The sequence below is a fragment of the Schistocerca americana genome, chromosome 1 (assembly GCF_021461395.2).
Source record: "Schistocerca americana isolate TAMUIC-IGC-003095 chromosome 1, iqSchAmer2.1, whole genome shotgun sequence".
NCBI lineage: Eukaryota > Metazoa > Arthropoda > Insecta > Orthoptera > Acrididae > Schistocerca > Schistocerca americana.
In genome coordinates this window covers 486,988,001-487,010,704 of record NC_060119.1, presented here as the reverse complement: position 1 = coordinate 487,010,704, position 22,704 = coordinate 486,988,001, and positions in this window count along the sequence as shown.

Genomic DNA, 22,704 nt, shown 5'->3' with positions numbered 1-22,704 from the left:
ATTTTTATTTTTCCAGACTTGTATTGTTAGACCACTTCATCCTCGTCACAGTCGAGTGTTTGACTACTATTCCATTGACTCAAGTTATTAGATGAGTCTATAATTATTTTCTCTGATAAGTTCAGTCTAGCTGTAATTTTAGAACTTAAAGGTTGGCTTTCTGTGTCAAGATTATGAACCCAATTTCCCTGGACCAACTGTAGTTAGTTTTTAGCACTATTTTTTTAAGTGTTGTGGAGTCTTGCTGTGCTGCTGTTTCTGCCAGTATTTCATTTTGCAGGTGAGATTCATAATATGTGATTGTTTAGTTTCCTTTGCGCAAAATAGGTTCTGTCAGTTTCTTTATTTTACCAGGGCCATATGTCAGTGCAGAAATTTTCGTATGATTCAGGTTAAGTTCTTATACAGGCCGACGTTACAGTTTTCTTAATACAGTTACATTTTTTTCAAACAGTTTGCACTGACCAAGTTCATCGAGCGTGAAATTATTGGTTTGCTTATTTATTTGATTATGAATGAGAGCGGTTTTCACACACACAGGATTGTTTTCAGAGATGTGGGTTTGAGCTCAGTAGCATATTTAGGTTGTCAGTTCACATTCCCAGGGTTGTATTTACGGTAACACACACGCAAGTAAAGGCAACTCACTTACAGGGTTTTGTTGTGTTTCAGAGAAACTGCAGGAAAACAGCAAGTGGATTACATTTCCTTCTTATTCTTGTGACAGTCGCAGAAAGGATTGTCGTTGGTGTCTATCCGATGTAAATGGGTAGGAACTGAACCGTGGTTATTACACATTGATACCAAGGTAGTAATCAGATTCCTGCTCTCCTGAATTTTCCGAAACAAGGGGGACTCATACTTGCTGATTGGATCGCAGCGTAGTATTGAGCCTTATGGCCGACTGAAAGGTGCCATTCCTCTGCCTATTTTTCTTCGGCAAGTTTCCCTATCCAGATCTTGGAATCGGACGTTCATTAAAGAGAACGAAAGACTGGCCTTAGGCATCTTGTCGACCTCGTCATTTTAAATTAATTCTACGTGGCTTAGATCCGTACAAAGGAGATTTTCTTACCTCTTCGTTTATTTAGCAGCGATTCTCATACGATTTCCAGTATTCAAATATTCATTTGAATCTACGACTTTCAGTTTTCTATAAATTTCAATACATTTTTTATTCTAGCACTAACAGCATGTTCGGCAGCCCCATATAACGATTAATTTTGAGAGCCTCTCGAATAGCTACGCTTCTGATGAAAAAAAAAATGTTGACAATATGAGACAGACGGAATTTCTTGGAATATTTCTGCCTGAGGACCAGACGTCTCTTGATACTGAGACTTGTCAGTATACACATGAAATAAGTGATTACAGTGCAGAGTAATGTAAGAAAAGAAGCTTCATCAGCAGGCATCAACCCAATGGTTGGCTATCGGACTATGGGGATAAATCAACTGCGAGAACTGGTCACGTTCATCGGAACTAAAAGATGTCTTTTTACTCGATTTATTCGGTTTCAAACAATGGAAAACACGTCTAACTGTATCAACTAAATCCTTTGATGATACTGACAAGTTCACGCCATCCAAAAGGGTCGTGGACGGTTCAGCATTCCTTTTCCAACCAAATATTTCTTTCAATGCACTGCTAAACACTTTAGAAATCAACTTAGCGTATATCTGGCTGCCACGCAGAACGGGCGAAGTCTTGCAGGCAGTGTATTCTTAGCCGGCCATGTCAAGGAAAGATGAACAATCTTGGGAAGTCGCAGCATTTTTGTCTGTAGTCTTGCGTTGTGAGATTACGCAAACTGGAAATTTGTGGTAAGGTCTGATGGGACCAAACTACTGAGATCACCGGTCCCCAAGCTTACACACTACTTAATCTAACTTGAACTTCCGCTAAGGACGACACATGCCGATGCCCGAGGGAGGACTCGGACCGTGACAAGACGCCACAGAACACGCGGCTACCCCGCGTGGCTGAGATTACGCTACAATGCGACGATATCAATAGGCAAAATAATTCACTATATTATATTTCCAATAAAATCATAAAATATCGTTTGAACTTCGGCAACAATAATCTTTTTTGTACTTATTTTCGTATTCGTAGGCTTCTTACCATAATTGGTGTGAAACCAATATTGTTTCCTGAGTGTTTGTATTTTGTCATTATTCCGTAATTCCTTTCTACATCCAGACCATGTTTTTGGAAGAACTGAGAAAGAAGTTAGGAAACGTGACGTCCTTAGAGATCTTGATGAATATAAATAGAATTATATTATAATGGAATTGTTTTTCACCTGTGTGTGGCTTCTGAGCTGAATGACTAGAAATCACATCCTGCTGATGTACTGAAGCCTCCTTCTCAATGGCAGCTTCCAGTAGCTACGACTGAAAGAATTGTTGTGGAGAAACAGAGAAGGCACAAAACTATGTCCATGTAAAAGGTGAGGTATTCTACAGTAATGATACTGGTTAGTACCAAAGTCTGTGTCAAAGAGCAAAATCGCTGGCTTAAATGACATCTGACATAGCGATCAAAGGCATTACTCATGCTGTCTCTAAAATAAAATATGTAAAAAGTCTTATGCAGAAACACTTTGATCTAACATGGGAAGATCTTCTGTGACTGCCATTTTATAAAACAATAATGTTAAGCAATGAAACAGCTTCCACTGGTGGTGAGAGTTGCATCAGTCTCCGAAGTCTGCGTCAGTGGTTTACATGAAATGTCAGGTGTTGTAATCAAAATGAGAACAAATTAAACACTTAAAACAATATTACTCAGTGTAAGTCTGTCATAATAAAGATTCAGTGAACATACCTGATTGTTTGCGCATCATTTTGGTTTTATTGAGATCTAAGTGAAATAGCAATATTTAGCGAGAGAAATTCTATTTCATATTCTCCTCAGTTTTCGGACATTCTTCTTGATATGTTATTATCGAATTTCTGATTAATGCTTCTTTGCTTTAAAGAAAAGTAATGACCATCCCTCTTTATTTTAATTGAATTGATTTTTCCTCAAGATTTTTGAATTCAGAAAGATTACGATTTTATAAAAAGAAGACAGCAAATTTATACAAAATCACAACGAAACCAGCCAAATCAGAACTTAAATTAACAAAAAGTGGGTTCATTATGAATATTATCTCACAAAACAATAAAACTTAAATGCTAAACCATGAGTGTGTACAGCAGATAAGCAAAGTAATGTGAACACCTGTACTTACTTGGGAATGGCTTATTAATAATGGGTCGGACCCCCATTTGCCGATAATACAGCTGCGATTCTTCTTGGAATACTGGCATATTTTTATTTCTTTTTTTGTTTTATATACACGTCAACTTCCGTAGGACCAAATTGAGGAGCAAATCTCCAAGGTCATGGAACGTGTCAGTACATGAACTTACAACATAAAAGCAATAAGACATGAAAATAAATGTTCATGAACCTGAAAAAAAGTCTGTCCATAAGTTTAAGTAAACGCTATCAGCAATACAATAAGAATCAGCTTAATTTTTCAAGGAACTCCTCGACAGAATAGAAGGAGTGGCCCACGAGGAAACTCTTCAGTTTCGATTTGAAAGCGCGTGGATTACTGCTAAGATTTTTGAATTCGAGTGGCAGCTTATTGAAAATGGATGCAGCAGTACACTGCACACCTTTTTGCACTAGAGTTAAGGAAGTCCGATCCAAATGGAGGTTTGATTTCTGCCGAGTATTAACCGAGTGAAAGCTGCTTATTCTTGGGAATAAACTAATATTAGTAACAAGAAACGACATTAAGGAATATACATATTGAGAGGCCAATGTCAAAATACCCAGACTCCTGAACAGAGGTCGACAAGAGGTTCGTGAACTCACACCACTTCTTGCCCGAACCGCCCGTTTCTGAGCCAAAAATATCCTTTTAGAATGGGAAGAGTTACCCCAAAACATAATACCATACGACATAAGCAAAGTAGACTAATTTACGTGTCGAAGTATCACTCACTTTTGATACCTTTCGAATAGTAAAAATGGCAGTATTAAGTCTTTGAACAAGATCCTGAGCGTGGGCTTTCTACGACAGCTTACTATCTATCTGAACACATAGAAAATTGAACTGTTCAGTTTCACTAATCATATGACCGTTCTGTGAGATTAAAACGTCAGGTTTGGTTGAATTGTGTGTTAGAAACTGTAAAAACTGAGTATTACTGTGATTTAACGTTAGTTTATTTTCTACAAGCCATGAACTGAGGTCATGTACTGCACTATTTGAAACCGAGTCAATGTTGCACACAACATCCTTTACTACCAAGCTAGTGTGATCAGCAAACAGAAATATTTTAAAGTTACCCATAATACTAGAGGGCATATCATTTATATAAATAAGGAACAGGAGCGGCCCCAACACTGATCCCTGGGGCACCCCCCACTTGACAGTACCCCACTCAGATCCCACATCACAGCCGTTATCAACATTGTGAATAATGACCTTTTGCTGCATGTTGCTATTTTGCTGCCTGTTGCTAAAGTAAGAGGTGAACCATTTGTGAGCTACTCCCCTTATTCCATAATGGTTCAACTTCTGGAGCAATATTATGAGATCAACAGAGTCAAATGCCTTAGTTAAATAAATAAAAAAAAAACGCCAAGCGTTCGAAACTTTTTGTTTAGCTCATCCAGTACCTCACAGAGAAAAGAGAATACAGCATTTTCAGTTGTCAAACAACTTCTAAAGCCGAACTGAACATTAGATAGCAAATCGTGTGATATACGAGTAAAATGATCAATTAACCTTACATATACAGCCTTTTCGATAGCTTTTGCAAACACTGATGGCATAGAAATAGGTCTAAAATTATCTACATGATCCCTTTCTCCCTTTTTATAAAGCGGCTTTACTACTGAGTACTTCAATCGCTCAGGAAACTGACCATTCCTAAAGGAAAAATTACAAATATGGCTAAATACAGGGCTAACATGTGCAGCACAGTACTTTAATATTCTGCTAGACACTCCATCATAACCATGAGAGCCCTCAGTCTTCAGTGATTTAATTATTGACTCAATCTCCCTCTTGTCTGTATCACAGAGGAGTATTTCAGACAGCAATCTCGGAAAGGCATTTGCTAAGAAATTTATATGATTTCCTGCAGAAGCTAAATTTTTATTTAATTAACCAGCAATTCTCAGAAAATGATTGTTAAATACTGCACATATATCAGATTTATCAGTAACAGAATCAAATAAAGTAACAGAAATATAATGTTTGTAAAATCTCCAGTGGAATGTTATGCCACTCTTCGATCAGAAGCTCTTCTAACTCCGCGTGAACTAAGTGACGAAGGAGGCGCAAATCTGCTCCGGAGTCTGCGCTCCAATACCGACTACAGGGGTTCAAAAATGTTCACGTCTGGTCACTGTGCTGGCCAGGGAAGACGGTGCAGTTCAGTTGCGTCCTCCTCATACCACGATTGTGCTGTCCAGGCTGTGTGAATGGGTGCATTATCGTCCTGAAATATGTCATCATGTTTGGAGAACAACATTTGAATTATGGAATGCACCTGATCACCAAAAATGTTCACTTAACAACTATTAACTCGCGTTGTGGACGCAACACGACCATTTCTCTAGGCGGCAGACCACAGAAAGTCCTAGAAGGTAAGGCTCGCCAGCTATCTCTTGCTGCCACGTAGATTGCAGGCAGGTATATCGATCACGGTAGCCTTGCATTATGAAGTGCACGTTTAGCCATACAGCATTATACGCGAGTGAAAAAAAAAAAAAAAAAAATGAACAGCATACAGTAACGCTGCATATAAATGAAATTTTATTTAGGTATTACACTGGTGGTACTTCTGCACAGAATTAGTCCGAAGTCAGCCGACGGAACATCGGCGGTTATCAAAAAATATTTTGTTAATAGTTTAGTCAGAGGAATCCCCGATTCTCCATTCAGTCGTTACAGAATGCTGATTTAATTATGATTCATGTGATTTCCCCGCCAATTTTATCTCTGTCTCTGTGGAAACACCTCCTCGATTGTGAAAACGACATGAAGTCACCAAAACCGCACACGAGAAGGACAGACCCGAAACTGCCCGCTGTTACCGTAGCCGCGGAAACAGTTCGGCATGGCGTCGTTGTTCTGTCCTTCTACCGCACTGAGTGAGTGAACTTACACATGAGGTGTATGTCGTCCATCACTTTATCGATTAAACTACCAATAGCGCTTTTTACCGTTGTTAACTACCGAGCGAGGTGGTGCAGTAGTTAGCACACCGGTCTCGGATTTGGGACGACAACGGTTCAACCCCGCGACCGGCCATCCTGATTTAAGTTTGCCGTGATTTGCCTAAATCGCTTCAAGCAAATGCCGAAATGTTTCCTTTGAAAGAGAACGGCCTATTTCCTTCCCCATGCATCCCTAATCGGATGGGACCGATGACCTCACTATTTTGTCCCCTCCCCCGAATCAACCAACCAACCACCGTTAAGTAGCGCTGTCATAAATACAAAGCTGAGCAGTGCGAAGAGTAAAGTTAGCATTACTGTCGTCGACAGCAAACACCGTAAGTGAACAAGTTTGTTTCGAAGCGAGATAGCCAGTGATTAACGACGACATTTGCTCTGTTATGAAGATATTTTCAGTTCACCACAGGTACAAAGATTAGTGGGGGGAGGGGGGGGGGGAATTCAAACGAAATGCAGCTGCTCTTTAACGATTCACCGGTGACCACAGGTCATTTGTAACAAAATATTCATAAAATTCCTGTAAAACATCCGATATTCCGTCGGTTCGGGCTCACTTCATATGTAACCATAAAACTGTAAATAGATTCTCTTATGTGACCATTAATGTATCTGGTACAGCCTTGTGTAGCAAAACTGTTGTCCTCTAATGTACTATCACAGCCATATCTACTACATCTTACGGTGTGTGGCGTAGGGTACTTCGTGTGCCACTGTTTCATCTCGCCCCTTTCCCGTTCTTATCATAAATGTTGCGCTGCAAGAACAACTGCTGGTTAATCCGCGTACGAGCGCAGATCTCTCCGATTTCACCTTCGTAGTATTATCGTAGAAGGAGACAGTATGTTGTTGACCCTTTCAGGAACATTCTCGGAAGTGTAGCAGAAAGCGACACTGTGATCCACAACGCCTCTCTATCTGACAGAAACGTGTAATGACGCCTGCGATAAAACTCCATTTTTTAACATGGCGCTATAGCAACCTAGTGGATTCTGCAAGCCACCTTCAACATCGTCGTGTAGTAAGAGGACATAGCAACCCTCCCCCTTCGTCACCTCGACCGAACTCCAATTTGTGCAATGATCTGTTTGATCTCTCTGATTAATTTCGGAATCTTTCTCCAACATTTATGTCTACATCTACATACATACACAGTAAGCCACCGTATGGTGAGTGTCGGAGGTTACCTTGTAGTGGTAATACTAATTTCTTTTCCCGTTCCACTCGCAAATAGAGCGAGGGAAAAACGATTTTCTATAGGCTCCGTACGAGCCCTAATTTCTCTTATCTTCATGGTCCTTACACAAAATGTACTTTGGTGGCAGTAGAATCGTTCTTCAGTCAGTTTCAAATGCTTGTTCTCTAAATGTTCTCAGCAGCGTTCCTCGAAAAGAACGTCTCCATCCCTCCAGGAACTCCCATTTGAGCTCCCGAACCAGTCGTACATGACGGTGCCGTTTGATGGACATGGGTACACGTAGGGGTCGCCTGCTGCGGAGCCCCTTTTGATGAAGCCTACTGGTAACAAATCTAGCAGCACACATCTGAATTTATTGCTTCGATGTTTTACTTTAATCCGGCCCGGTACGGATCCCAAAAACTCGGACAGTACTCAAGTATGCGTCGTACTAGTGATCTGTACGTAGTCTCCTTCACAGGTGACACACTATTTCCTAAAATACTACCAGTAAGCCAAAGTCAGCCAATTTCTTTCTCTATTACTGTCCTTACGTACTCATCCAATTTCATATAGCTTTGCTGTGTCACTTCTTGATATTTAATCGACGTGGCTGTGTAAAGCAGCACACTGATAATGCTGTATTGGAATATTACAGGACTGTTTTTCCTGCTTATCTGCATCAGCTAATATTTTTCTACATTTAGCGCTAATTACCATTCATCATACCAGCTACAAATTTTGTCTGCCATCTTGCACCCTCCTACAATCACTCAACGACGACACCTTCCCGTACACCGCAACATCGTCAGCGAACAACGACAAATTGCTGTTCAACCTGTCCGGCAGATCGTTTACGAGTACAGAGTATAATAGCGGTCCTACTGAAGTTCCCTGGGTCAGCCCGGACGATACCCTTATCTCTGATGAACACTCGCCATTCAAGATAACGTACTGGGTTCTATTACTTAGTAAGTCTTCATGCTAGTCGCATATCTGGGAACCTATTCAATATTCTAGTAGCTTCGCTAACAGTCTGCAGTGAGGCACCGTGTGAAATGCTTTCCGGAAATACTACTTGTTGCGCCTCACCGAAGTTTCACAGAATATCATGTGAGACAAGGGCATGCTGAGATTCAGATGGGCGATTCTTCCAAAAACGTTTCTGCTGTGCACTTGTTAGAGTAACGGCACTTTGTCCACAGATTTATTAACAACGCCTGTTTCCCTTTAAGCCTTTGTGTTTTGCTTACAATTGGCCGCAGTTAATTCTTGGCTGCAACTGCACTGTTCTGCAGACTATTATCGGAAATGTGAAAAATATTGATTCAGTATCTGAATATTTAAACGATAACCTTTTTCTTTGTATGTTGTACCCACCTCCGTCTCCTCCGTTCCAGAATTGATCAGATTAGAACCCCTGCAAGTAGTGCCGAATTCGAAAGGTTTCACGGTCAAGACTGAGATGACGCACGGGGCACAAGCTGGAGACAGTCACCTTCCCTCACATAAACGGAGTGATTTTCTATCAACGATCAAGGCAGAGACGGATCCAATCACTTGACACAACTTGGCGTTATTCGTCCATCCAGTTGTATCATTTACTATACCGCTGGAAGCGGTTGACGACTAGATTTGAGAAGATCCGCACTCTAGATCGTAGTTCAACTTCCACTATGAGGTTCCCGATAATTCTAGCTGACGCTAGGTGCGCAGCTAGATCTTAGTTGGTGTTTTTGTAACCCTCGATCAGCTATGGCTGCTCGTCTGATGTTACGGCGTTCCAAAACCACGCATACGAATACATGTAGCAATACTTATATACCGCTGTCATTACACGTCCAATGAGATGGGCAGTTACCCTGAAGAACCAATCAGAGTATCTCAGCCTCACGTTATGACTTCACTGAGAATCGTTATCTCCGGTGAGTTGTGTTCGACGTGCAGTTTTGGCTGGCATGGTTAGACGTGTTTTACAACGCTGCACGTCGTTGAAACACTGCATATCGTTCATTCAGTAAGTGAAATACAGTTGTCACGGGGCCATAGTATTCTGGATCGATAATGGCTTTTCTCTAAGTAGGACAGTATTTTTACGCAGAACCTCCACTGTTCACTAATGATGAAATGTAAATACGTACGTTATTTCAGCGTACCACATATGTTCATTTTCCACTAGCATAGTTTTATTTCCCATCAAATGCTATCTGAATGCTTCAGAAGTGGACAGATCTGTTCCTAGTTGCGATCAGCTACCGAGAGAAAAAAATTCGAAACTTCGACGTTAAGATACAATTGTGGCAGGAGGAACTACCATCGTTGCGTTCTCTTCAATATAGCGGTAGGCAAAGTGGTATGAGAAAGAGAACTATGTAGGTGAAAGGGTGCGAAAATAAATGGTGTGCAAATCGAAAGCTGCAGATTAAGTAGATGAAGAGAATTGCTAGGCAAAAATTTGAAGATTTGAAAGAAGAATACAGCACTATAGATAGCTGTCTGCAAAGGTTCAATTAAGGATTAACTATTATAAAAAAAGGATATTTACAACTTCAAATACTGAGCTGTAACCTTAGTAACGGGAAACTGGTAAAGGTTTAAGACCATTTACTATAGGAAGAACTTCTGAACCTTGTTGGCTAACAAGACTGAAAGATTGGAGGTAAATCTAACAGTTAATGCAGGGCCAATATTCGTTTCCGCTCTTTATTGTACACTTCTTTAATTCTGATGGTTGCTTCAAGTATTAGAAAGACGATTCGTGATAAGCATCTGGGGATCAGATGGGAGACAAAAGGTTAAAAAGAATAGGGAAGTATACGAATTTTTGAGGCAATATTCCACGAGCATCTGAAGAGCAAGAAAGTACTGAAGTACTGGTGGCTGAAGAGATAGCTTAAACGCCAGAGATTGTAGAATTTCAACAAGTTGGACTACAGCGCAGGGGTGCTAGGCACTACAACAAAGAAACTATGAATGTGGCAATATACACCGTAACAGGAAAGAAATTTTTTGTAACGCTTTCAAAATGGTTCAAATGGCTCTAAGCACTATGGGACTCAACATCTGACGTCATCAGTCCCCTGGACTTAGAACTACTTAAACCTAACTAACCTAAGGACATCACACACATCCACGCCCGAGGCAGGATTCGAACTTGCGACCGTAGCAGCAGCGTGGTTCCGGACTGAAGCGTCTAGAACCGCCCGGTCACAACGGCCAGCCTGCAGCGCTTTCTGAAGGCCTAAAATCAGTTAAAGTTTGAGAATGAAGGTTTAATATGGTCATTCATGCAAATCCTTGCTGCAGATATACTAAAACTACTGGAAGTTTAAAAGCGGCATCACTTCTATGACAGACATAGCACTCTATCTTCCAAACATCGGCGTTCAGAAAAGGTTTTGCGTGGAGGTGGGTACGCTTCTACCGCTTTAATCGGCTCCTGCTCTGAGGCTAAGAGCCCTGTTTATCAGAAGGCACTGAAGTCTTCTCGTCCACCCAAAAAGAAACCAAGAACAAATCGACCTCCCCCACCGCTACGGGACATGACCAACTACCCTGTTTTGCGGGGTCAGCCTGGTGCACTGTCCTCAGCAGCCACTCTGGTACCAGCCACTCAGGCACCAGATGGTTCGGTGGCTCCTGTGCCCCTTCCTGCCCAAACTCCCATGACATCCTTTGCTGCTGCAGCCCGGTCTCCTCCTCATTGTCTGTCTTCCATGACAGCTCCCACTGCTCACCAACTACAGGAGCCAGCTGCAGCTCCCTCCAGTCCATCTGTGGCTCTGTCCCAGCCCTCTGCCCCTACCCCCACTCTGCCTACTACTACACCTGCTCCTGCGCGCCGTAGGGGCAAGCAGACCACCCGGGACCCTGCCCCAGTGGTGGAGACTGATGCGTCCTTTCGGGCGGATATGCGTGAAATCCTCCAGGTCATCTTTTTCACGAAACCCCACATCCGGGCTGTTATTCGCGACACTGCACAAAAAATCCGTCAGTCGGAGGACGGACTCTCCAAGGTCATCGCCCTAGTTGAGGGGCTTAGTCAAATATTGTTGTAATGGCGAATGGACCTCCACACCACCACCACCCCCCTCGGGATCTTGTCACTTGCATTTTTAATGCCAATGGCATAAAACGTATGAAGACGGAATTGAACACCTTCCTCCATGACTATCGTGTGGATGTTTTACTGGTCACAGAAACACACCTCAAACCGGCAGACGATTTCCGCCTTCGCAATATGGTGTGTTACCGCTCTGACCGCCTCGACCGCCGTGGTGGAGGCACAGCTGTATTCCTCAACAAAGCTCTTGTCCATACCCAAGAGATTCTCCAGCCAATGGAACACATAGAGGCCACAGCAGTTACCATCTCCACACGCCTTGGTGCCATTACCTTTGCAGCAGCGTATTTGAGCCCAAACAAGCCACTGCTGGAAGCAGACCTCCGCACATTATCATCCTTTGATAGGCTTATCATTGGGGCAGATCTCAATGCCAAGCACCCAGCTTGGCATTCTCGCGTGTCTAACCCCAAAGGCCGGCTCCTCCTTGACCTGGAGGATACTTTAGCACTATCAGTCTATGGCCCCCACGAACCTACCCATATCCCAGTCCGTACTAACTGCCAGCCAGACGTTCTGGATGTGGCCATCTTCAAAAACATCACTGCTCAGTTTTCGCTGGAAGTTATCCACGATTTGACCTCTGACCATGAGCCAGTACTATTGCACCTCACCAATGCTGCCCTTTCATTTGATGCTCGTTCCACTGCGACCCTCACCAACTAGGACAAGTTTACCAGGGTTCTTAATAACACCACTCGACACGACCTCGATTTGACAACACCGGCCAATATAGTCCGTGCTGTGGATTACCTTACCACCAAAATACAGAAAGCAGTGAAACTCTCCACCTCCACTTCACCTCGAAATTTAACATCCCTGGACGACTTGCCCCCTCTGTTACGAGAGCTGAAGGTGCAAAAGAACCGCTACCGCCGGAGGTGGAAGCAGTTTCGTGACCCCCAGGACAAATGCCAAATGAGACGCCTCCAATGCGAATTCAGCCACCGGCTCGCCGAATGGAGGTCTGAACAGTGGGAGGACAGGATGTCCACTTTCCTACTCCACCAAAAATCTGACTGGGCTGTAATTCGCACCCTGCGGCGTTCTAAGCCAGCGACTGCCCATCCTATTCGCACAGCAGCGGGCTTGTCATATGATACCCTGCAAATTGTCGAACCGCTGGCAGATGCGTTCGAGGCCCAAAACCGTCCTCTGGTCCAGGACCTTTCTCCGAACGAACTACAGGAAGAACATGAAGTCCTGACAGCTGTTGCTGCTTTCCGCAACCGCCCACCCCAGTCTGCTCCCCTTCTTACGTCCATGGCAGAAATTCAGCGCATCCTTCGACGGAAACGTGGCCGGTCGGCCCCTGGATTGGACGGAATTTTAAATGAACATCTTTGCCACCTTCCCCGCACACCACTCATCTTGTTCACAAAGATTTTAAACTGTTGTCTCACATCTGGCCTTTTGCCCCCTCAGTGGAAACAAGCCAAGCTGATTGCGATCCCCAAGAGGTTCAAAGACCCTACAGTCCCCACCAACAACAGGCCCATCAGCCTCCTAAACACTATGGCGAAGGTCTTTGAATCTGTGATCCTTCACCGACTTTCCTAACCTCTTGCAGCAGCTGGGACGATCCGTCCTGAGCAGTTTGCATTCACTTCGCACCTCTCTGCTGAACTTCAGGTCCTACGGATCACTGAACACATCAGCAAAGGCTTCAACACTGCCAAGTCGACAGCTGCCGTTTTTTTGGACTAGCAAAACGCCTACGATAAAATCTGGCAAGACAACCTCGTACACAAGATGCTGACACAGACTCCTATACCGGATATTTATGTCAAGATCGTGGATGACTTCCTCCGTGGTAGGACTTTCCTAGTGGCTCAACGGGGAATGCGTTCTGGCATTCGCCAGTTGTCGGCAGGCACTCCGCAAGGATCGGTGCTATCTCCCATCCTATTTAATATCTATGTCAATGATATGCCGGTCATCCCCGAGTGCCACCTTGCACAATACGCTGACGACACAGCGCTATACACCACTGGCCGCATTACTGACGCCGTCGTCGCCCGCCTCCAGCGACAGGTGGACGCCACTATCACCTGGTGCCGGACAAACAAAATAGCTCTCAATGCTGCCAAAACTACGGCAGTTTACTTCACGAAACGGCGCCCAGTCCTCCGCCGCAATATCTCGATTGCAGGTGCGCAGGTGCTCTGGTCCCCGACAACCACCTATCTCGGGGTCCAGATGGACCACAAGTTGCTCTTCCACTGTCATGCGGAGTATGTCACCAACAAGGGGCAAAAGCTAACCAGGGCTTTGTACCCGCTCTTTCGCAGTAGGGAACTTAACCTGCATACCAAGCTCCGCATTTACCGAACAGTTATCCTGCCTACCCTCACGTATGGATCTGCTGCATGGGCCACGATTAGTGTCACCAGGATGCGGACGTTGCAGCGCCTGCAGAACAAGGTGCTCAGGTGGAGCCTGCACGCCCCGCCACTCACGAGAATTGTCACTCTCCACGAGGAAGCGGATATCGTCCCCCTAAAGACGACCATACGCAACAACTCGCGTCGGCTCTATGAGAAAGTGGATGCCTTGCGGGACACTGTCCATGGGTTACGCCACGTTGGGACCACACTTCCACGCCGCTGGCATCGACATCCGGTTCCCCTAACCATCCTAGAGGAAACGGACTCCGACCATGGCTAACGATAGGTCTGGCACGCCCACCACGGACGCATCCTTTGGCGGGACTAGCCCCCATTCTACGTCCAATACTTTCCAATCATACCTGCTGCCTGACTCATGTAGTACTATCACCGTCAGAGGGTGGTACGGGACTACAAGTCCCACCGCCACACCTCCAAAGTGAATTGCAGTGATGCAGTCACTGCCCTGTGGAAATTTACTGCCTCACCAACACAGTTAGACCGCAATACCCCGGTGATGCTGTAATGTATCATATCACAAAAAAAAAAAAAAAAAAAAAAAAAAAACTCCTCCAACGCGAATTCAGCCACGGGCTCGCCGAATGGAGGTCTGAACAGTGGGGGACAGGATGTCCACTTTCCTACTCCACCAAAAATCTGACTGGGCTGTCATTCGCACCCTGTGGCGTTCTAAGCCAGCGACTGCCCATCCTATTCGCACAGCGGCGGGCTTGTCAAATGATACCTGCAAATTGTCGAAACGCTGGCAGATGCGTTCGAGGCCCAAAACCGCCCTCTGGTCCAGGACCTTTCTCCGAGCGAACTACAGGAAGAACATGAAGTCCTGACAGCTGTTGCTGCTTTCCGCAACCGCCCACCCCAGTCTGCTCCCCTTCTTACGTCCATGGCAGAAATTCAGCGCTCCTTCGACGGAAACGTGGCCGGTCGGCCCCTGGATTGGACGGAATTTTAAATGAACGTCTTTGCCACCTTCCTCGCACACCACTCATCTTGTTCACCAAGATTTTAAACTGTTGTCTCACATCTGGCCTTTTCCCCCCTCAGTGGAAACAAGCCAAGCTGATTGCGATCGCCAAGAGGCCCATCAGCCTCCTAAACACTATGGCGAAGGTCCTTGAATCTGTGATCCTTCACCGACTTTCCCAACCTCTTGCAGCAGCTGGGACGATCCGTCCTTAACAGTTTGCATTCACTTCGCACCTCTCTGCTGAACTTCAGGTCCTACGGATCACTGAACACATCAGCAAAGGCTTCAACACTGCCAAGTCGACAGCTGCCGTTTTTTTGGACTTGCAAAACGCCTACGATAAAATCTGGCAAGACAACCTCGTACACAAGATGCTGACACAGACTCCTATACCGGATATTTATGTCAAGATCGTGGATGACTTCCTCCGTGGTAGGACTTTCCTAGTGGCTCAACGGGGAATGCGTTCTGGCATTCGCCAGTTGTCGGCAGGCACTCCGCAAGGATCGGTGCTATCTCCCATCCTATTTAATATCTATGTCAATGATATGCCGGTCATCCCCGAGTGCCACCTTGCACAATACGCTGACGACACAGCGCTATACACCACTGGCCGCATTACTGACGCCGTCGTCACCCGCCTCCAGCGACAGGTGGACGCCACTATCACCTGGTGTCGGACAAACAAAATAACTCTCAATGCCGCCAAAACTACGGCAGTTTACTTCACGAAACGGCGCCCAGTCCTCCGCTGCAATATCTCGATTGCAGGTGTGCAAGTGCCCTGGTCCCCGACAATTATCCATCTCGGGGTCCAGATGGACCACAAGTTGCTCTTCCACTGTCATGCGGAGTATGTCACCAACAAGGGGCAAAGCTAACCAGGGCTTTGTACCCGCTCTTTCGCAGTAGTGAACTTAACCTGCATACCAAGCTCCGCATTTACCGAACAGTTATCCTGCCTACCCTCATGTATGGATCTGCTCCATGGGCCACGATTAGTGTCAACAGGGTGCGGACATTGCAGCACCTGCAGAACAAGGTGCTCAGGTGGAGCCTGCACGCCCACTCACGAGAATTGTCACTCTCCACGAGGAAGCGGATATTGTCCCCCTCAAGACGACCACACGCAACAACGCGCGGCGGCTCTATGAGAAAGTGGATGCCTTGCGGGACACTGTCCATGGGTTACGCCACGTTGGGACCACACTTCCACGCCGCTGGCATCGACATCCGGTTCCCCTAACCATCCTAGAGGAAACGGATTCCGACCATGGCTAACGATAGGTCTGGCACGCCCACCACGGACGCATCCTTTGGCGGGACTAGCCCCCATTCTACGTCCAACACTTTCCAATCATACCTGCCCATGTTAGGCTAAATTTTTCTGACTGACTCATGTAGTACTGTTACCGTCAGAGGGTGGTACGGGACTACAAGTCCCACCGCCACACCTCCAAAGTGAATTGCAGTGATGCAGTCACTGCCCTGTGTAAATTTACTGCCTCACCAACACAGTTAGACCGCAATAGACCGGTGATGCTGTAATGTAACATATCACAAAAAAAAATCGTTACTGGTATTTGCAGCACAAAACTGTAAAGCTAATATCTATTTAAAGTGGTCGAAGGTCGGTGAAACCATAGGTAGGGGATCGGAAATTTGACGTCCTCGCACAATAGAGGAAAATGGAGATCGGAGATTCGTCCGCTCTATGAAGCGGGGTAAGTCGCGATCTGTGCCACATCTGACGACACAGTACAATGCTGGTACAGGCACAAGTGTTTCGGAGCGCACCGTTCAGCGCTGTGGCTGAAAATGGGGCTCCGCACCAGACGACTCCTAAGTGTTCCCATGTTGAGCGACGCACATCGTCAATAACGATTGCAGGGGCTCGGGATCATAGAGATAGGAACGTGGGTCGATATAAACGCGTCGCCTGGTCGAATGAATCACGCTTCTTCTTAACGAGGTCGATAGTCATGCCCGAATTCGCTGTTATCCGTGAACGATTGCTTGCAGCATGCTCTGCGCCACGAACGCAGGGTGGTAGGGGTAGTATTGTGTTGTGGGAAATTTACGTCTGGGCTCCCGTGGGAACTTGACAGCCGTGGACGAAGTGAACATTATTGCGGACCACCATCATTCCTTCTTGGTTGATGTTCTCTACAACGGTGATGGTGTCTTCCATGAGGATGACTATCCATATCACAATTCCAGAATCGTGCTACAACGTTTTGAGAAGCATGATAATGAATCCACCTTCATGCCTTGGCCACCAAATACGTCTGAACCGAATCCTGCTGAACAAAGCTTTGGAGCTTTCAGGTGCCAGCACTGAGTCCATAAACAACTGTCCCGCAATTTAAGGAAACAGCGTGAACAGTGCTTAAACATCTGGTGCTACATACCTACCAAGAATTTACCGGATCCACGTCACACACAGCCCCTGATGTAGTAAGTTCCAAAAGTGACCGGAAGCACTTTTAAGCACGTTGTTCTAATGTTATGTCTCATCACTGCATACGTGTTCCTTATCACTGAAGACGCGAAAATAAGAGCTTCTGGAGTCTTAATCCTGACGTTACGTAGCTTCGCCCTCATAAGCTACCCGTACATCTGTAATTCTCCCACGTAAATTAACGTACATTACGTGGTGGAAGGTATAAAATGAGTTAAAATAACTTTTTTTCTTTCTGTTATTTTCTCGGTTGATACGCGGGAAAAACGGCGTATAAATTTTCTACCTTAAATTTATCCATTTTCAATGTTCTTTAATTATTTATCTGCTTTTATGGAATACATTGATGAAAGTGTAACGTTCTTTTAAAAATCCTCTCTTTTGTAATACATTGGATGAAGGCGAGTGTTTCAGAAGTGATGGTCAATATTCAGGGATATGACAGGAATGACCATTTGAAACAAAAAAGTCGATAAGCATGGGGTCTAAAACATATACCTTAAGAGCTATTACCAATTCTTGATCTTTGATACTGTCAAACAAATCTCTCCTACTGGAAGCTCTTTGCTTTCCATATTTTGGGAAGTGGCAGTGTGGGCCAAAACAAGAAAAAAAGTCCAGTAAACATGTGCTCGAAAATGCATAGCTTAAAAGCTATGAGCATTTGTTCATTAGAAGAGATATGTTTCAAAATAGCAAAGATGAAAAAGTGCTCATAGCTCTTAACGCATGCATTTTCGATCACATGTTTACTGGACATTTTTTTCTTGTTTTGGTCCATACTGCCATTTCCCAAAATTTAGAAAGCAAAGAGCTTGGAGTAGAAGAGATTTGTTTCACAGTATCAAAGATCAAGAACTGCTTTTAGCTATTAAGGCATGTGTTTTAGACGACATATTTACTTCACTTTTTTGTTTCAAATGGTCATTCCTGTCATGTCCCTGAATATTGACCATCACTTCTGAAACACCCTGTATATTGAATGAATGCCAGAGTGAGGAGTGAATGCAAAACTCGAGTTACCGTGTAGCGTGTTGTGGCCTCAAGCGGTGTACATACTCTGTATTATTGTTAGCAAAAATTTATACGCACTGATTGGACAATGCAACTCGAAATACCAATAAAGAAATACAGTCACTGCAAAATACATTCAGCCCCTTAGGCACTAAATCCTCTGGCACAAAACTGATAACTTTGGCTCCTGTGCACATAATAAATAAATTAAATTGTCTTACCTATATAGCAGCAAGGGCGAACGCGATATATTCTGGTCTCTCATAAAAAGATAAAAAAAATGTGCTAGCTAAATGCTCAACGATGTGCAGTGCTGGCCGTAATACTTTGAAATGTACATGATATTCTTTTGGCTCATAAATAAAAACATTTAAGAAAAATCCAACGTGTATAAAAAATATATGAACTCGACAGGGAGGCAGTACTGATTGTGGTGAATTACTAACACTGACTTTTCAGTGAAATTATATTCCAGTTAAGTTTGACTTTTCAAAGACATCTGACATTTGAAATTACATTACTCAGAAAAATTACATCCTTTTTACTAATTGATTCACAAACAATGAGATTTATACTGCAAGTATTATCTAACCACACTAAAAAAGCATAAATACACATCATCAAATACGTGTGTTAACAAAACATAGAACCATTAAGAAAGGGAAATATCTACCTAGGCTTTACATCAAATCAGTTTACTCAATTTCTGTGGTTACTCAACAACTACAAATTATCAGTCAACTCATGTACACTAACGTTCTGCAAAACGAAAGCCATAATTATTTAACATCTTTACCTTGCTTGCGTTAAGACTTCTGCTTCTGCATACATACCTCCAACAGTAAATGTACTCCTAATTTTTGCACTATACTCTAACACTTGGTGGCTTCACAGATCACACTACTAAACCACCTACGCCATTCTTTTTCGCTCACAGACGGCTATCCACTACTTTGCGCCAAGCGCTCTCTTACACTACAATCTCAGACCAGGAGTAGTATCTTTAGCTCTGCGGTCGATCACAGTCAGCGATCCACTTTATGAACGCTATCAGAGACGCACATTGTTCATAATATCATGCAAAGTAGTTTCAGTTTAGTTTACATTAGTATTATTATCATATATGGGTGGCACATACAAGTATATCCCCGTAGACTCCTTTCAATATTGTCTGGAATTTACTGATTCTGTGACTGTATTACAAAATTTATAAAATATTTTTTTCTGCATCAGTCACTATGGTTAAACAAAATTTTCTGGCACGACATGTTATTGCAACATGTTGCCGATCTCAGGTGCTTTAGAATTACTTGAACATTAACTTTTACTTACGGATCTCTTTGAATTGTAATGAGATCTGGTGTGCCAGGGAAGTTGTATAACGACATTTTTTAGCGTTCACACTTACGTGGGTTGTATTTTTAAAAAGAGTCAGTGATGTCTTTACTGACATGTTTACTGAATGTATCCTTCTCTGGCACACAGAGCACGAGAACAAAAACTATCGTTTTACACTTTGGTACACACCTGTTTACAAACAAGTGAATTCTTAACTGCTAATATAAAATTAATTTCAGTTAGTAAGGTAATAAATACACTGAGAGAACAGACTTTATCGAATAAGGATACGTCATGACACATGTTAGACAGTATGACAGTTTAGTATTTATTGGTTTATTGGGTGAGGTGAGGGTGGCAGATAACATTAGACACTCCGCTGCGGATTGCAGTGGCACTGTATGTCGATCGGCACAGCGACAGGTTCATAGAATCATATGGATGCCCGACAGAAACTCATAGGAAGGGAAATTTCATTTATTCCATGTGAAAAGTACAGCAGTCACGGTGTTGCTCCGCGGCAGTTAGCGCCCCATGATGGAGGTTGGTCCCAGTTGGGGAAGTGTGCTTTGCTCTGAAGTGCCAGCGCTCAGTATCTACATCTACATCTACATCCATACTCCGCAAGCCACCTGACGGTGTGTGGCGGAGGGTACCTTGAGTACCTTTATCCGTCCTCCCTACTATTTCAGTCTCGTATTGTTCGTGGAAAGAAGGATTGTCGGTATGCTACTGTGTGGGCTCTAATCTCTCTGATTTTATCCTCATGGTCTCTTCGCGAGATATACGTAGGAGGGAGCAATATACTGCTTGACTCTTCGGTGAAGGTATGTTCTCGAAACTTTAACAAAAGCCCGTGCCGAGCTACTGAGCGTCTCTCCTGCAGAGTCTTCCACTGGAGTTTATCTATCATCTCCGTAGCGCTTTCGCGATTACTAAATGATCCTGTAACGAAGCGCGCTGCTCTCCGTTAGATCTTCTCTATCTCTTCTATCAACCCTATCTGGTACGGATCCAACACTGCTGAGCAGTATTCAAGCAGTGGGCGAACAAGCGTACTGTAACCTACTACCTTTGTTTTCGGGTTGCATTTCCTTAGGATTCTTCCAATGACTCTCAGTCTGCCATCTGCTTTACCGACGATCAACTTCATATGATCATTCCATTTTAAATCACTCCTAATGCGTACTCCCAGATAATTTATGGAATTAACTGCTTCCAGTTGCTGACCTGCTATTCTGTAGCTAAATGACAAGGGATCTATCTTTCTATGTATTCGCAGCACATAACACTTGTCTACATTGAGATTCAATTGCCATTCCCTGCACCATGCGTCAATTCGCTGCAGATCCTCCTGCATTTCAGAACAATTTTCTATTGTTACAACCTCTCGATACACCACAGCATCATCTGCAAAAAGCCTCAGTGAACTTCCGATGTCATCCACAAGGTCATTTATGCATATTGTAAATAGCAACGGTCCTACGACACTCCCCTTCGTCACACCTGAAATCACTCTTACTGCGGAAGACTTCTCTCCATTGAGAATGACGTGCTGCGTTCTGTTATCTAGGAACTCTTCAATCCAATCACACAATCGGTCTGATAGTCCATATGCTCTTACTTCGTTCATTAAACGACTGTGGGGAACTGTATTGAACGCCTTGCGGAAGTCAAGAAACACGGCATCTACCTGTGAACCCGTGTCTATGGCTCTCTGAGTCTTGTGGACGAATAGCGCTAGCTGGGTTTCACACGACCGTCTTTTTCGAAACCCATGCTGATTCCTACAGAGTAGATTTCTAGTCTCCAGAAAAGTCATTATACTCGGACATAATACGTGTTCCAAAATTCTACAACTGATCGACGTTAGAGATATAGGCCTATAGTTCTGCACATCTGTTCGACGTCCCTTCTTGAAAACGGGGATGACCTGTGCCCTTTTCCAATCCTTTGGAACGCTACGCTCTTCTAGAGACACTGCCTTCACCAGCTACAAAAGACCTGGCTTCACCTAGGCCTGACACCATTGGAAGTCGAACTGGTGCCTTCCAGGCGAGAAACCATTTGCTGGCCAACTTCTACCGACTTCAGGGTATCGTCCTGTCAAGCAAGCTACAGCTGAGGGGATGTTACGTTATCAGCACTCAGTTGGTGTAGCGCTGCGTCAGGTCTCAGGTAGACGGTCTCTGCGACCTTATGATAGACTCATCAGAAATCAGATACATAGACTGGTGCAGGTGTATGGCATTTGCGGAAGCAATAGAGCACACACAGTTCAACCAAACACCCTAACATAGGGTGCAGCGCCAGCAGCTTGCAGTGGCAAGCTTGCAGCAGTAGAGTATGCTAGCAGTTCGGCTGATGGTCAACTCAGGCTTGACACATGAACGCACAGATAGGCACCCTGAAGTCGGTAGAAGTTGGCCAGCAAATGGTTTCTCGCCTGGAAGGCACCAGTTCGACTTCCAGTGGTGTCAGGCCTAGGTGAAGCCAGGTCTTTTGTAGCTGGTGAAGGCAATGTCTAGTAGCAGCATTTAGAGAACCCATTTGAGGTGAACAATTTGTGTGGAGTACCTCTCGGAGATGACTGCAAGTGGTGACAGAAACTCCACAGCTAAAACAGTGTGTGTGACAGGTCGATCCACTACTGTTTTGGCAAACCAGAACCCTTGTCACACAGACCAATGAAGGGACCCAGTGCTCGATCTGGGGGGTGCACTAATCCGTTGCCTCGGTCTGCTTCCTTACGCCTGATGTGCCAGCGGCGTTACAGCCCCAGCAGCGGTAGTGGAAGTTAGGTAAATGGTAACATGTCCCATTGCGAGACCTGAGTAGCGATTCTTGCTGTGTCAGGAGACTCCGCTTGTAGATTCTTGCAATTTGCTGCCTTCCGTCTGCTCCACCTCTCTAAGGCTTCTTCCGTCAGCCTGTGGTGACATTCCCTGCTAACCCAGTCATGTATTT